The sequence below is a fragment of the Dama dama genome, chromosome 12 (assembly GCF_033118175.1).
Source record: "Dama dama isolate Ldn47 chromosome 12, ASM3311817v1, whole genome shotgun sequence".
NCBI classification, from domain to species: Eukaryota; Metazoa; Chordata; class Mammalia; order Artiodactyla; family Cervidae; genus Dama; species Dama dama.
This window is the reverse complement of record NC_083692.1, coordinates 50,954,053-50,967,452: the sequence shown is the minus strand read 5'-3', so window position 1 is coordinate 50,967,452 and position 13,400 is coordinate 50,954,053. Positions and strand designations below refer to the sequence as shown.

General features: G+C 36.6%; 1 protein-coding gene across 7 annotated transcripts in view; it reads right to left on the bottom strand.

The window, feature by feature from the left end:
• The window catches only part of RNF111 (ring finger protein 111), an 82,914-nt gene extending 70,330 nt beyond the window's left edge, over positions 1-12,584 (bottom strand). For 5 of the 7 annotated variants that reach the window (XM_061157263.1, XM_061157266.1, XM_061157267.1 and 2 more), the window contains exon 1: positions 12,213-12,584. The gene's annotated coding sequence lies outside the window, so the exon portion shown is untranslated. Of the gene's footprint in view, positions 1-11,874; positions 12,012-12,212 lie in introns of those variants that run through there. The other 2 variants (XM_061157268.1, XM_061157264.1) reach the window with 2 other exon arrangements.
• Positions 12,585-13,400: the final 816 nt, after the last annotated feature.

The following is a 13,400-nucleotide window of genomic DNA, read 5'->3' as shown; positions in this document are numbered from 1 at the left end:
CCCTGCCGTGAATTTTTTCTTTTGCAGGGCTTCAATTCTGTACGTACACCCACCTCAAAAGTCAGTCTTATTTGAGAGAACCTCAAATTCCTCTTGTTGATAAGTCTAAAACCCTGAGTTGTTAAAGCCCAAAAACAAGGACTGGAATAACAAAATAAAACAGAAAACTAGATTAGAAAAGATGTCAGCTGCCTTGAGAATGTAAGATCTAACATTCTGAGCAACAGTATACAAGGGTACAATTTCTCCCTGAGTGAATTCCAAGATGTATAATTTGATAAAAGTTGTTTCTGCTTTATCGATGTGATCTAGGTCAAAATATGTAACCTGGAGAATATTTATTAAAGAATGTGATGTTGCAAAGAATGAGAAAAAGAGTCATAAGAGAAAAACTGACATTTTACAAATGAAAGTAAAGATATACTGAAAACTGGACTGGGGAACACCTCTGGATAGAGTGTACACTCATATAAACTGAACCTCATGAAGAAAAAAAAATAATTTAGACCATGTAGATCATGCCTGCTATTCTGCTCAATGAGTAAATACCCAAAATGAACACAAAAACGTAATATTTTACTACTCTCTAGTTGGTCTCACTTCCCATGCACCGCTCATGACATGAGCATCTTGTCAGATTCTAATATTTAGAGCCATTTATTTTTCCTAGAACGTGGACCACAAACACAGCCTACTACTGTCTACTACTTCATCTGGTGTTTAACAATGAAACACAACTGTGCCAATACTGGAGGAAAAATATCCTTTTGGGGCTTTTAGAGACTGTGTATCTATATTTTACATTTTATGGGCAACTTTAGGGATTTCCAAGGTTATTTGGACAAAATGACATTTTTGTCTTCCTTGAATCTATGCATTCAGATAGCAAGTGAAAATCTTTTGTGGCAAAAAGCAAAACTGGCAAGCTATTAAACAATCTGAGGGTACTGGTTTGGAGAAACCAAGGAGTTACTATCCAGTATGCTGTCAGCCACTTTACTCAAAAAAACCTTCTGAATTTTTTTTGCTACCAGTATCTGCTCAAGGTGGTAATTTAAAAGATAGTTAAAACACTACCCTGTTCCAAGAATTTCATGTTCTACATAAATACAGAAATCCTAACCCTAATATGGATTCCCATACATGTTAAGTCTAACCTACATTTACGCATATACTTTTGAGGCAATCTTCAGGATTTTAGTTTTAGTGTACATAAACTGTGACTTCTTCCTGTTAGGGAAGACAGTGGCAACTGACAAAGAGGCAACTAGGGATCAATAAAGATGACAGAAGACAAAAGAACAAAAATCTTTTAAATTGAAATTTGTTCCAAGATAAAGGCAGATGACTGAAAAACAAGTCCAGGCCTTATAACTGCTACCATGAGGAAAAATATTCACTTATACAGGAATAAAATGGGTAAATGCAAGTCTAGGAAGAAGGTTTTAGGAAGATCAATTCAGTTCTAGCAGGATAGTAACAGATTAGGCTACCCAAACTTTTTCAATTCCAAACACCTGGAAGCAGATCAGGATCTGGAAACAACACTCAAGTAAAAGAAATTAAATTTAGAACAGTTTATTAACATGTTAAGAGATACAATATCATTGATCGTATATTAGATACCATTTACTTAAGTACTGTGGTCAGTCAATAAATATTTATTGAGAGCCCATTACAAGTTCTAGGCACAGGGATCAGCAGGGAATGGGATACAGAAAGTTTCTCAAGGAAACTGCATGCAAATGAGGACAAACAAGACACAAGGAGATAAATAATCAAGATAATTTTAGAAATATGTGCTCTTAAGGAAACAAAACAAATGGTAAAGGTTAACCATCAACAGTGTCTTAGACAAGAAGCTAAAAGACACAATCATGAGAAGGAACCATCCACCAGTCAGCCAAGCTACACAGTTCTGGAGGAAGAGCATTCCTAGCAGGGGGAATAGTAAGGAAATGTCATGTGGCAGGAACAGACTTAACATGTACAAACAACAGGAGTGGGAACAAAGGGAGAGGATGACATACAAGGGGATCAGAAGTGGTCAAGGGCCAGATCAGATAAAGCCTAAAACAAACTATGTGCCATGTTTTATTTCACTTTATCCTCACTAAAAACTATTATCTCCAGGGAACTGAGAACTACGGAAATCAAATGACTTGCCTAAACAGGTCTGACACAAACACTTGGATCTTAATTCCTACAAAAATTGCTGGATTTGGTCTCTCTTTTTAAAAACTAAATGTATAAAAATAAATAAATAAATAAAAACTAAATGTATAGTTATGAGGGCTTTTACATGTTCACTCAATACTTCAGTTCTGAGACCTTATTTTTATGTATAATCATTATGTTACTCAACCACAATTTCTTCTCTTTATCAGGAAGATTTTCAGAACTCAGCCTCCATAGTGAGGGAATGCTTAAGTTTTAATAAAATGAAGTAACTGTTAAATAAAGATAAGAAAAGCACAAAATATTACAGAAGAACAAAAGGGAAGGCTACAGATTCTGGAGGAGAAACCACAGAAGCTTAAGAGCTGGTCCTTAAAAGGAAATGGCAACCCACTCTAGTATTCTTGCCTGGAAAATCCCAAGGACAGAGGAGCCTAGCGGGCTACAGTCCATGGGGTTGCAAAGAGTCAGACATGACTGAGCACACATGCAAAAATAAGATTTCCTCAAGTGGAGAATAAGGATAATGGCAAATAGAGGAATGGCAGGCAGGAAGATGGTTATGAAAATAAAATGACCACTTTTATCTGTTACTATATATAGATCTTTAAAGAAACGTGATTTCAGAGAAATTATAATTAAATCCTTGATAATGAATCACAATATGCAGAAATTCTGTCATTAAAATTTTTTATCACATGATTTTAATAAGACTACTTTGTATTAAAGAACACAGATGTTAAAAGTAGAAAAAGGTTTTGTGAACATATTTACTGCAAATATTTTTTAAAAGATTTATTCACATATTTAGATATGATTTAACCAACAGAATTAAGAAAAAAGCCCATTTCCATACCAACAATATAACTTGCTCCTAGTAATACTACTATTATTTACCAAAGCAAAAGTTCACATTATATTTAAACCTAGTAAATTATACACATATCTGTATCTCAAATTTCCATGCAATCCCCACTAAACTGTCAGTAAAAGTATTTTTTAATACACACACCCAAAACTAACAGCAAGTATGGAACAGCAACAAAACGCAATTATCTGATTTGACAGCAATTATAAAAACAGAATAGAGGAAAAAAGGACTAAGAAGTTATTAAAGCTAATATTTCCTAAAATCAAAGGACATAAACCCTTGCTATCTTTGCCCTGTAGTTCAGTCGCTAAGTCGTGTCTGACTCTCTGCAACCTCACAGATGGCAACCCATCAGGCTCCTCTGTCCATGAGACTTCCCAGCCAAGAGTACTAGAGTGGGTTGCCATTTCCTTCTCCAGGGGATTTCACTGACCCAGGAATTGAACCCACATCTCCTACATTGGCAGGTGGATTCTTTACCACTGAGTCACCAGGGAAGTCCACCTTTGTCCTCTTAAACCATTATATTCTTATGGTAAAAGGTTAAACTGATATTTATACAATGAAAGAAGGAATATGAAGTATGTTCTTAAAAAAACAAAAACAATAAAGCAAAATAATCTAAAATTGTGATTCAACTATATTAGGCGAAACAGTAAAGAAAGAAGTGTGAACTCCTTTTCCATAAGCAGTCAAAGGTAAGGCTTAAAACCGCTTAATCCTGGGACTTCCCTGGTGGTCCAGTGGTTGAGAGTTCACCCTGCAATGCAGGTGATGTGGATTTGACTACCGGTTGGGAAACTAAGATCCCACATGCCTTGAGGCAACTAAGCCACAACACAACTACTGAGCCTGCTAGCCACAACTAGACAGTCCACACACCGCAACGAAAGCTGATGCAAAAAGCTCCTACATGCCACAATTAAGACCCAATGTAGACAAATAATTTTTTTTTAAAGGTTAAAAAAACTGCTTAATCCTCCGTGTTAACCAGTTGTAGCAGCAGTTTTCAAACTTTTTGACTTGTGAACCCCTTTACACTCAATAATTGAGGAACCTAAAGAGCTTTTATTATGTGGGTTGTATGTATCAATATAATATTATAAAAGAAAGTTGGCAAATGTTTTAAAATTTTAATTCTAAAAACAGCAATAATAAACCCACTCCATGCTAATAAGTAACACTTATGAATATATTTTCCAAAAAAACTGCATGGCACTGCTGCTCATTTTTGTAAATCTCTTCAACAGAGAAACCTGGATTCTTATATCTGCTTCTGTATTCAATCTAAAATGAAAATCCATTTTCACACAAATATGTAGCTGATAAAAAGAAGAATTTTTTAAAATTTTACTATGTATTTACTTTTGGTTGCTCTGTGTCTTCATTGCTGTGTGCACGCTTTCTCTAGCGGCAGTGCACAGGATTCTCACTGCGGTGGCTTCTCCTATTGCAGAGTACAGGCTCTAGGGCATGCAGGCTTCAGTAGTTGCACTGCTGGCTTACCTGCCCCAAGGCATGTGGAATATCCCCGGGCCAGGGACCAAATCCCCGTCCCCTGCACTGACAGGCAGATTCTTAACCACTGGACAACTAAGAAAGTCACAAGGAAGAATATTTTTAATAGTATTTTCACGTAAGTGTGGATATTATCCTTCTTTGATATTAAGCCAAAACTTAAAAAGTATAATTCTGTAAAGATAAGTTGCAAAGTGGACTCTGAAACCATATCAATGAAACTTTTCAGACCATTTCACTTAAAATCTATTCTCTTTCACTTAAGAAGATCTTACATCCACAACATGATTTTGTAATATCATGCATGGACCTTTTGAAAAAAGACGGTCCGCTGAGTTATGCACATTTGCCAAACACTTCACTGTAAGATAGCAAAGAAAAAAAAAAATCACATGTTAATATCATCAATTTCATCAGCAAGGTCCTAAGAAGTTGCGAAGATCATACTGGCAGATATGTTTTCCAAAATTCTAATTTCTGCTTGAAAGCCTTAATTTTATATGGCAATAAATTTTGCTGGTCCAAGTGAGAGGCTCATTTCACTTATTTTTGAGAAAATAGGTACAAATATCCATGTTTAAATAACCATAGTTTGTCACTCTTTAAGTAAAAATAGTGTTCCATGAAAAAAGCAACCAGCTAGCTAGTTTGGCTCACACCTCAATCACACAAATATTTTTCTTCAAGACAAACATCATAGTTTGGTATGGAGCAGTAGTGTCTTATAACATTCTTCTCATTTTGTCACAACAAATATTAAAAAAAATCTACTCAAGCATCAGGATTAATGAAATTAACAAGCTCTACTGCTTCATGGAGGATATTCTTAAATGAAATCAGTTCCCCGCCCCCAACCAAAAATGTAAAGTGATGAAGAATATGACTACTGGTACAATTTTTGCCACTGTCTTGATATGCACTGCAGGGCCAGCAAGATTTATGTATCACTGTGCTTGGACCACTAATTCAAATGTCAACACAGTAAAGTAGCAAAGAATAAGTTAGCATTATTATGAAATAGTTTCAAACCAACAGGTAATTTGAAACATTTGATGATCCTCTCAAGACTCCACAGATCACATTTTGAGAACTGATGCTCTGGAAATATATATAAAATAAGAAGAGGAACTAAATCTCCAGGGGAAAGAACTCCATGGTAGGAAGACAGGGATGGCAAGGAGACATCTTTCCCTGTATACCCTTTGTACCATGTGAATTTGGTATTCCTTGTATGTATTTTATCTTAAAAAATTAGACATTTATTTTCTTTAAATGTAAACTGACATCTTACAGTGGCTAAATATATATACAAGCATATTATTTACATATAAAGGTCAATATAGACAAATAAAATTTTTTAAGAGCTGAAAATATTCCGATTTAGGAAGCAGAACTAGGAGAGTGGGAGAAGTGGCAGAGGAGACTGCTGTTTTTTCACTATAAGCTATTAGGAACTTTTAAACCATGTACATTTTAATTGGTTCAAAAATAAAAAATCATTCAAAATATTGCATGGAAAAATACTTACAAGCTAAAAAGACAAATAAGGCAAATACCTACACACAGGTGAGAGAATGGAATACATTCTCTGTGAAATACATCAAGATAACAGCAAATGCCTGGAATAATGTGCCTGTGAGTTTTCACTCTTACATAAAATATTATTGTATATTATAACAAAAATATTCATTTAAAAAGCTAGTTTAAAAAAATTAAAAGCTTAGTTCAAAAGCAACAATTTCCTTAGACCAGAATGTCTAACTCAAGTTAAAATCAGTTAAGTATGTAAATCTTGTGTCATTTTTAACGGTTAAGTGGTTAAACTCTCCCCCCCACATATCCACATCCACACACACACACAAATAACATAAAATAATCTTTCATTTTTTTCTTCTATTTCATTTTATCACAATTAAGATCAAATCAGAACTTATTTATTTGAAAAAGAAAATAAAAGAATTGCTTTATGGTAAATATAATTGCTAATCTTATGTAATTACTTCATAAACCCACTATCAAAGTCAATCTTAAATATAGTGTCTCATAAGATGTCCTGATCAGAAAAGAAGCAATTATTTCTACATACAAATAAGTAACTCAAAAGCAAAGTGCATTCCCCACTATATGGACCTTGGAGAAAGGACTGAGATAGAAAAGATGTAAGTTAAACTTGGAATATTTTGCTGTGCAAAAAGAGAATATACTCCAAAAAAATTATGAGTATATCAAAAAAGACACAGACGCCAAAGAAAGGCTCCCACAGGACAAATCCAAGACAATCTGAGCAACAAAATAAATAAAGGCAGTAACAGAGTATAAACCATTGAGTAAGACAGGAAGTACATAAGTCCATATCAATGAGATAAACAGATTTTTCTTTCTTAAAACAGAATGCCTATTGACATAAAAGAAAAGAGTCAGAAAATAATCATTCTGCAACCATCAGTGTAAACATCAGTACAGGCAAGAAGCATCAATGGATGTTAATACAGGAGGGAACTTTGATGAAGATACAGATCTGATTAGTAGCAGGATATCTGCACTATCTCAAAGTTATACCCACAGATTGCTTATTAGGTGAAGAAGAAAAATAATAACTATACATCCTTGTGAAGAAACCAGACAACACCATGATCAGAAACTAAAAAACTAACATCACCACTGAGGGGCAGGCCAACGGCATGTACTTCAGTATCATACCCCAGAAAGGATACAAAATCCCCAGTTGGGGAGGCATAGCCCAAAACTAATTATGAGGAAACATTCACAAATCCAACCTGAGAAATATTCTATGACATATATAAGCCTGTATTCTTCAAAAATGTTAACACAATGAAAGAGAAAGCCTAAGACACTGTTCCGGACGAAAGGAGACTGAAGCGATATGACAACTAAATGCAACTGGCAATCCTGACGCAAATCCTATGGGGGAAATGCTGTGTGTGTGTGTGTGAAAGCCACTCAGTCGTGTCTGACTCTTTGCAACCCCATAGACTAGCCTGCCAGGCTCCTCCATCCATGGAATTCTCCAGGCTAGAATACTGCAGTGGTTAGCCATTCCCTTCTCCAGGGGATCTTCCCAACCCAGGGATGGAACCTAGGTCTCCTGCATCGCAGGCAGATTCTTTACTGTCTCAGCCAATGGTGCAAAGGTACAAATGTTATTACTGGAACAAAGGGACAAAACTGTAATAGAGGCTAGAGATTAGATAATGATATAGTACTATCAGTGTTAGATTACCTGAATCTCTTTAACTGTATTGTGATAATGCAAAAGAATACAATACACAAAGAATATTTAGAGACATGGTTATATTACATGCAATTTTCAAATGATTCAGAAAAGAGCACTAAAGCAAATGAGACAAAATTTTTAAAATGGTAAATCTGACTAAAGGATACTGAAGAGTTCTCAGTACCATTTTTTTAATCTTTTAAGTGTGAAATTATTTCAAAATTTAAAAAATTTAAATAAAGGCAAATTGGATGTCAAAAGGTGGTTTAAAAAATTACTTATTCTGATGCCCTATAACATACATGAATAAGGGAAATGAATGCAACAGTGACTCAGACTGGCACAATGCTGCATATAGAACTTCCTAAACTCTCAATTCTCTAGAAAAACAAAACAGAACAAATTTTGGGGGGTTGAGGGGGAGGGGAGGCAGTTCTGTATAGCATGTGGGATCTTAGTTCCCCCACCAGGGATCGAACTTGTTCCACCAACTCCCACCCTCAAATTGGGAGTGTGGAGTCTTAACCACTAAACTGCCAGGGAAGTCTCAAGAAAAAATGTTTTTTAAGTAACCACATAAACACTAAGATGCTGATCCTATATACACCCAGAAAAACACAGAAATCTATGACTTCAGGTCAACACAGACCACACTGAGGGATTCTCCATTCATCCAGCAAACCATAAGCTCCTTTGCAGGCAGGCCTTAAGGTCCTGCTCTTTGTTTTAACTCAAGCACTGACACAGGGCCTGAAATAGAGCAGACATATTTGCTGAATAAATGATGAATGTTTAGAAAGAGGAACAAAAGTCTACATTTTATCAAAATTGAGAGGAAGAGAAAGAAAAGGAGAAGACAACTAAATAGGGTATCAATTATTTCTAATGCATTTAAAAATATGAAAATTTTCAAACCTCACAAAAGCAGAGAATATTATTACTATGCATATACCTACCTCTCCAACACAATTATCAGGCTATTTCACAATTGCATCATCTACACTCATCTCTCGCATCTTTTTTGGCTCTGAAATAACTTTTAAACAAATACCAGACATCTTATTTCTCTTCCTCATTTTTCAGTTTTCATCTCTAAAAATGAGCATTTTCTTATATAAACATAATGCCATTAGTATTCTTCACAAAAACTAACAATAATCCTTTGATGTCATCTAATAGTTATCTACCTTCAAATTTCCTCCTAAGTACTTCAAAAATTACTTTCTACAATTGGTTTGAGTCAAGACTTAAATAATGTCAACACATTACATTTGGTCACTATACATAAATTCTTTTTTTTACATAAATATTTTTAACCTTTTTACTACTACTAGTAATTATGAAAAAATCTATTAGACAAACCAATTAATTAATTCACACTTGTAGATTCTCTAGAATCAAACCCAATCTAATGTATTTATTATTCCCTCTGTAGCTATCTTCCTCCAGATTGCCACTATACCTGATTCTTTCTAATCACTGATTGCAAATCAAATATTACCTCTAAAAAAAGAGGCCCTTTCTAACCTCTCAATGCACAGTAGAGTCCCACTTTCATTCATTCTCCATTATATGCACCTGTCTTCTTCATGGCACTTACCACTACATAAAGCTGCTCTGTTTATTATTTCCTCTAATAAAACGTCCACTTCAAGAAGGCAGAGTACCTTCTTCACTGAAGGCCAAGAATAATGTCAATAACATGAGACAATCAATAATACTTACTGAATGATTAAATAGCAATGCAGTAAAAGTTCAGTTTAGTATTTGTTTTTAAACATTTGTAGCTCACTGCTCACATCATGATATAAATTGAGTACCTGCAGAAACTCAGGCCAGCTGTTACCAAGACACTATGGGATACAGCAAAGAAAGAATAGAGGTATAAGGCATTCAAAAGCATTTCTGGACTTTTACTGAACAATGATTACAGGTTTCTGAAAGAAAATTTATTCAGAATGATTTCAAGCACATTACCAGGAGTAAAATAAAGTTTCATTTTTTTTTTTTTTAGTATCATATGAGAGCCATTAAATTAGGAGTAATATCTACAATGGGACAGAAGTATTATCTAGACTATGGCTCACTCGCTTTTTTCCTTCTCTCTCCCCCCGACCCGGTCTCTAATATACATACACCATGGAAGAATTTTACATTTTCAGATAGCATTTCTTTCTGGGGAATGGGTCATGATGAATATAATTAATACCCAAAAACACCTAACTAAAAATGCAAACCATTAAATTTGAGACCTGGAGAAAACTAGAGTTATCTGCCCCACACTTCTCATTTTTTCAGCTGAGAGAGATCTGAAGCCCAGGGTGGTCATCAACAAAGTCACAGACCTAATGAACAGAAAGCAAAGCTACATCTAAAATCCACATCTCCTGTCTCCAACCTTATACTCTTTCATAAGATAATGTCACTCATAGAATGCTAATATCAAGTTATAATATTCTTTACCATCATTTTTAGTAATGTCACTTCTTTTTTTCCCTATTGAAATCCTAGCCACTAGAGGAAAAGTCAAAACAAGGACACACATAATTATACTCTAAGTAAAGCATGTTACAGAAACCCCTTTTTGACAAAATAATACAATAAACATCTGAAAAAAACTAACTGGTTTGATTCAATGAGGTTTTTATTCCAGTTTACATTTTAAAGTGAAAATAACTATTTAGAAATATCTGCTGATTATTCCTTCATTTTAAACAAGTAAATTGTTGATCTCATATTAAAGATCAGTATAGTTATTTTTCAACTATTTGCAGAAATTGAGTACTGATGTGAAATCTGTGAAGATGAAACCTCCACTATGATGCATTCAAAACAAAATTATTTCTTACTACATCTTTCTTCAAAAACCAAAACTCCAGTGAAGAACTAACATGCAAGTGACCAAAAAACACCAAACATAAGGGGGAAAGTGACAGAAATATGCATACACATAAGATACAGCAACCTTGATAAACAAGAAGAGACTCTACCCTTCCTAGTTTCCCTACAATACTATTCAGACCTATTCATAAATACCCTTGCCAGTTCTTAGAATACTAGTATGAACTGTAGAGGCAAACAAATGCACAGGAGAGATGTCATTTGTCCAAGGTTAAATGATAAGAGATGGACAAGAGTAAAACAAAGCAAGGCATTAAAAAATAATTAAGATTCTTTTCAGAGTAAAAGGGTTTCTTTCTCATTCTGCTTGTTTTGTCTCATAAACACAACTAAATGCTACTGTTTAATATGAAAAATAACATTGTTTACATTTGACATGAAAATTTTTACCAAAAACATACAGTAACAAAGTATCAAAATGTAGACTTTCACTCTAGTGAAACCCTCATTTCAAAACGTCTATGTAATATCCAAATCACATACTAACATTTGAAAGCAATGACAAAAAAAAAAAAACAGAAATGCGAAAGGAAATGGAACCTTAGTTTATCTTTTCCCCAGTCTGTGCTTTTTGGTTGAAGAGATCCCTAAAACAAGAAAATTAAACATAAAACACCAAATGAAATAAAGTTTGGATTAAGTCAGGTTCAAAAAGCGTTATGAACTATAAAATGAAATCTATGTCAGCTGGCATCTTATCACCCCAGAGAGTTCTAAATTCATCCTGCACATAAATCAAGAAACAGGAAAGCATGCAATACAATGGAGTCACCCCACAGTACAAACACGAACAAATTAAACGAACACCCTATACTTCCTGGTATTTTTTTAAATGTTAAAACTTAGACCTGAGTTAAGAACTTATCTGTAAAGATCTACTCTAACCTATTTAAGAACTATGTGACAAACCTCATTTCTGCAGCACAGAACAAATATTTCCACAACAACATTGCTACCGGCTCTGATAAATTCTGTAAAAAAATAATAATAATAAATAAAAATAAAAATATCAAGCTTCTTTTTTAATGACCAGCCAACCAACACTTTACAAAATCTGACGCGTCTGTATTTCTGCTGTTCCGCGGTCTACGTTTCCTTGATCACAGAAGAAGGCAACTCCCTAACCGTCAGGGCTGACTTAGCGCCCTCCAACACCCCGGGTGCGGGTTACCTTCATCACTCCATTGTCAAATCGCACTCCCACGCCTCAGTCCTCAGCCCCCGTCCTAAGACTCTAGAGGGTCAAAAAAGGGAAAGATATCCCCTCACCCACCGTCCTTTACTGAGGAGGGTGGGTGTGTCTGGAGACGAACGCTCTGTCAAACACAATCAAATCTTCCGCGGAAACCCAGACCCTAAGCCACAACGGAGCCAGCAGTAACCGGCCGGTCGCCGACCCCAGCCTTCCGCGGCCGCAGCCCTTCCTCTTTCTCCCCTCCAGCCCGGCCCCTCCCCCGTTGCGCGCACGCGCGGCCTCCAATCGATCCCCTCCCCCCTGGCCCCCCTCACCTGAATCATTAGCCACCCTCTCCCCAGGCTCTGGGAATCACTGGCCCAGGAAGGAAGACAGGAGATGTAAGCGGGGAAGAGGATGCGTCGAGAGCCAGTGATCTGCGCCTCAGATGTTGGCCTAAGAGGCCCCTACGGTCAAGAGCAGCGTCTGTCACCGCCACCAAAACTGTACCAGCGGCAGCGCCTGGTTCGGCCCAGCTAACCCGGCTTGGGTTCAGAATGCCTAATTTGGTCCCACGGGAACTCGTTCCCCGAAACTGCGGGCGTTTCTATGCTGCGCAGACCGAACACCTCGCCACCGTCGCCGCCACTGCTGCTGCTCTCCAGTCGCCGCCGCCTAACCAATCCCTCCTCTACCGAGGAAGCACGACACTCAAGGCTTTACGACAGTTCGCAAAGTGAGAGCGCAGTAGCCTTCAAGCCTCCATTAACATGTTTGTTTCTGCGCTTGCTCAGATGCCCGTTTCTCACCGTCCGGCCCCCTCTTCCCTGGCCCTCCCCCTTTGTACTCGCCTCATCAGTTTGTAGCCGAAACCTAGCGATGTCATAAAGCTCATTTTATGTTCATTTGTGAAATGCGTTCAAAATACTGACTACATCTTGGTTGATTTTTTTCATAACCGAAAGTTACAACCACAGAATTATTAACTATACTTAAGGTAACGAACAAAAACGTCATGGTTTAGTCTTTCACGGCAAATAGTACTCAAATCATCCTTACCAATGAGTTCATCACCGTTGAGGTGAATTTGCTTTCAGAATCAGATAAAAAATGGTAATAGATATCCTGGGAACTAACTGTACAATCGTGTACGTTTTCTTATTTTATAAAAATCAGGAGACAACAGACGCTTCATTACATGCAGTAATAGGCTGTAGGCAAAACGGATGTAGGCATTGGAATCAGTAAAACTTCCTTTCAAATTCCAGTGAGTGAACTTATAGGTTAGGGGAGGGGGTTCGGAGTAGGGATAGATGGGGCGTTTGGGGTTCACCTGTACACACCACTATGTGTAAAATGGATAACCAACAAGAACCTACTGAATAGCATAGAGAACTCTACTCAATATTCTGTAATAACCTAAATGGAACAAGAATCTTTCCGTTCAGTTCAGTCGCTCAGTCACGTCCAACCCTGTGACCCCATGGACTGCAGCATGCCAGGCTTCCCTGCCCATTACCAAC